Consider the following 4,308-nt stretch of genomic DNA (forward strand, 5'->3'; position numbering starts at 1 on the left):
ATTTTGAGCAGATACTTTAGTTCAGTGGCTTAAATAAACTGCTAAAGAGACAGAGCTAGACCTGAAACCTAAGTACAATATGTGAATCTTGACTGGATCCTATATGAAAAAAATACTTTCACAAAGGTCATTATTTGGACAGCTGACAAAATTAGAATATAGACTGTGCGTTAGATAATAGTATTGTATCAATGTTAAGTTTCCTGAATTGGATTACTGTATGAGGTCTATTTAAGAGATCATCTTGTCTTAGGAAATATACATACTGAAATATTAAGGAGTTAAGAGGCATGATGTATACAATCTACTTTGAAATTTCTCTGAATAAAAATTATTATATGTAAATACATTGAAGGAGACTGATAATGCAAATGAATAAAAATACTAAAAATTGGTGAATTTTGATAAAGATTACATAGGAGACCTTTAAACGACTCTTGAAATTTTTCTGTAAGTTTAAACTTATTTTAAAATAAAAAGTTTTTCTAGACTTTGGTGGTGAACACTATGCCGTCTATGCAGAAGTCAAAATATAATGATGTCCACCCAAAATTTATATCATGATATAAACCAATGTGACCTCAATAAAATTTTGAGTCCCCCAATAAATAAATAAATAAACAAAAAAGAAAAAGAAACTAGGGTGTGGTGGTTCCCAGCCTCTGCCTGGTGGCCACTCCCCTCCTTCCTTCCTGGAATTCAATTCCTACAAATGATAAAGTCCTATTTTTTAAAAAATAAAAATAAAAAGTTTTTAGTCACATATGAGTGAAATTAACCAAGCATTGTGCAAAACCAAAATTCTGTTTAAACGTCCCAAACTCAACATGATATACTTTTTACTACTAATTTCATCTTATACGAAAAGGTAAGGCTGAAATAGACTTATTTCTGTCTTTCATTTCCAAGCCTCAATTCTTAGGGAATTTTTGCTGTTATAGAACCAGACAAAAATTATTTTTTGACTGACACTATATTTTTTCTTTTTTTCCACATTACACGTAACGGAAAGTTGAGGTTAGGGATTTTCATTTGCAGTATGTTTTTAGTTTAATAAATCATAATGATTTTTTTAAAGACCAAGATCACCCAGTTGATATCTCTGGGGATTTGGTCACTACATATAGAGAATAAATCTCCTCCACAGTCCACAATTCTGTCTCTAGTCGAATCCCCTGCAAAAGTGTAAAGTAGATAGAACGTGAATGATTCTAGGAAATTCATGCCAACCACTAGAAAGAAAGATCAACTCTACAGAAATGTTTATGATCAGGAAATTCACTCAACACACATTCCTTCGTTATTGCTCCCCACATAACAAAGGGAACATTCAACAGTAGCACAGCACTCAGAGTATAATAGGCACTCAGTGAATGTTTGCTGAATAATCAAAACTAATTAGTCAATCCATGTTTCACATCAGCCTCCTTTACACTCAACCAGTAAGTATGGGGTACCAGTGTATGGCTCAATCTATATTCTAGCACATCCATGGTTTCCTCACTCCCACTAGACAACATCTGACCAGGAGGAACTGAAGGGAAGGAGCTACCAGACTGTGATGTGCCTGGGGAGAGAGGCTGAGTGAGAGGAAAGGGAAGAAAAATGTCCATCTGCTGTGACCTGACAAGTTCCAGGGAGAGTTTTGATAAGCCATGTTGGAACACACTGATCTGACAGATCTCATCCCTCCAAGTCCAAACAGGAACAGGCCATGGTCAACCAAAGCTCCCCAGTGAGCTTCCTCCTTCTGGGCTTCTCTGAACACCCAGGACTTGAAAGAATTCTCTTTATGATTGCCTTGATTTCTTACTTCCTGACTCTGATGGGCAACACACTCATCATCCTGCTGTCCGTGCTGGACCCCAGGCTCCACTCTCCTATGTACTTTTTCCTCTCCAACCTCTCCTTCCTGGACCTCTGCATCACTACCAGTTTTGTCCCCCAGATACTGGGCAACCTGTGGGGCCCAAAGAAGACCATCAGCTTCCTTGGCTGCTCTGTCCAGCTCTTCATCTTCCTGTTCCTGGGGACCACTGAGTGCATCCTCCTGACAATGATGGCCTTTGACCGCTACGTGGCTGTCTGCCAGCCCCTCCACTATGCCACCATCATCCATCCTCACCTGTGCTGGCAACTGGCATCTGTGGTCTGGGTAATGGGTCTGGTCCAATCAATAGTCCAGACACCACACACCCTCCGCCTGCCCTTCTGCCCCCACCGGCAGATAGATGACTTTGTATGTGAAGTCCCTTCTCTAATTCGACTTTCTTGTGGAGATACCACCTTTAATGAGATCCAGTTAGCTGTGTCCAGTGTCATCTTTCTGGTCATGCCACTCACCCTCATTCTTGTTTCTTATGGTGCCATTGCCAGGGCAGTGCTGAGGATTAACTCTGCCGTAGCATGGAGAAAGGCTTTTGGGACCTGCTCCTCCCATCTCATTGTGGTCACCCTCTTCTATAGCTTAGTCATTGCTGTCTACCTCCAGCCCAAATGTCCCCATGCCCAGAAGAGGGGCAAGTTCTTTGGTCTCTTCTATGCAGTGGGCACTCCTTCACTTAACCCTCTCATATACACCCTGAGGAACAAGGAAGTAAAGAGGGCATTCAGGAGGTTGCTGGGAAGGACGGGGACACCAGGGAGAGCTGAGGGACAGCTGTTTGATGTGCTCAAATTGAATGGAGATTCTTCATGCTTTTGTTAACAAGTTTGAGCTCTCTAGTCCACTGCCTTCCCTACACCCATCTAAGCCACTAAAGTAGGTAGGTCACAGTGTGTGTGTGTGTGTGTGTGTGTGTGTGTGTGTGTGTGTGTGTGAGAGAGAGAGAGAGAGAGAGAGAAAGACAGAGAGACAGAGACAGAGAGACTAAGACTCAGATAAGAGGAGGTAAGTATCTAATTCATAGCTGATACTCAAAAACATTATTATAACTGTCAATTTTTAGTATTTAATTTCTATATGTTTACTTTCTTTTTTTTTTTTTTTTTTTCTGTTTTTAACTATCTTCACCTCCATTATAGATTCCCCAACTCCAATATGCTATATGGTTATATAATCTCTCTCCAACTGGTCATATTATCACCATCTCTTTATCGTTATTTCTGGTTCCTACCATGCCTTGTTTTTTTCTTCATGAAGGTGCTTTCTCTACACTTGCCTGAGGAGGGTTGAGAGGGAGCTGAAGCTCAGAGAATCTAATGATTTCACCCCAGAACACACAGAAATTTGTTAGACCAAATCTGAGATGCTTAATCTGGCAACTCTTGAAGTGCACACTGTTGCTTTCACACCATCATCAAATATACATCATTAGAATTTATATCCAAATTGGTTATCAGGCAGAAAGCTTTACTGCTTCAGTCCTAGTATTTCCCTACCATACAGCTTTCCAGGGATCATAGCACTAATCCCCTCTCAATTCATGAAGACCTGTTTCCATTTCTGAAGTTGATTTTCCTCACTCACTCTCCACCTCTTCATAGATGGTAACCATTAGGAATCACAGGTCTGCTCTTCAGCTGCTACATAGTGAATAAGAGCTGTCCTGCACCCATCTTCCAATGAGATTCTGGGATCTGACCAACCTTCAATGGCCAGGAACAAAAATGAAATCGGGTTCCAGGTGACAAAATGCTGCAGCAGAGTGTGGATGGAGGAAGAGCCTAGAATGGAAAAAAAGGAGGAGCAGTACAAGCCTCAACTTCTATGAACTCTTATTCCCTTCTCAACATTTTTCTACACTCACTATCTTCTTAGATCCTCATGTGAATGGAACGGAGAATTAATGCAGAATAGAAAGGAAATCTTCTTAGAATTGAACCATTGTCTCCTCTTTCCTCTTCCCATTGCCCTCTCCCTTCAGTAGCCCACACAGTCTTGATAACAATGCTGGCTTCATGGGGGGAGAGCAGAGAATCTTGACCTTGAGGCCCATTGGAAGAGGAACTCAGGAATGATGTTTATCTACTGATGCTTCACTAATCTTTATCTCCACCTGAACCTGCTTCTTCCCCTGCATTCCAGTCACCATGTCTGGTCAATTTATCTCCTTAACAGCTCTTACATCTATCCGCTTCTCTCCATCCCCACTGCTTCTACCTTACTTGGGTACTGAATGTTACTCATTTTTAATGTAATAGCCTCATCACTGGTGTATCAATCGGGATAGAGTAGTTTATGCTGCAATAACAATATCAAAATCTCAGTGACTTGACATAAGTTTATTTCCTGCTGGTGCAATATGCCACATTGCCAGACATCCAGGTGACACTGCCATTTCATTCTCACTCCAGTATGCGGACTGA

At 40.9% G+C, this 4,308-nt stretch overlaps 1 pseudogene; it reads left to right on the forward strand.

The window, feature by feature from the left end:
* The first annotated feature begins 1,117 nt into the window (after positions 1-1,117).
* On the forward strand, positions 1,118-2,703 carry LOC101403105 (olfactory receptor 2H1-like; annotated as a pseudogene).
* The last annotated feature ends 1,605 nt before the right edge of the window (positions 2,704-4,308 follow it).

Source organism: Ceratotherium simum, chromosome 13 (assembly GCF_057802395.1).
Source record: "Ceratotherium simum simum isolate JZ-2026a chromosome 13, ASM5780239v1, whole genome shotgun sequence".
In the NCBI taxonomy this organism is placed as follows: domain Eukaryota; kingdom Metazoa; phylum Chordata; class Mammalia; order Perissodactyla; family Rhinocerotidae; genus Ceratotherium; species Ceratotherium simum.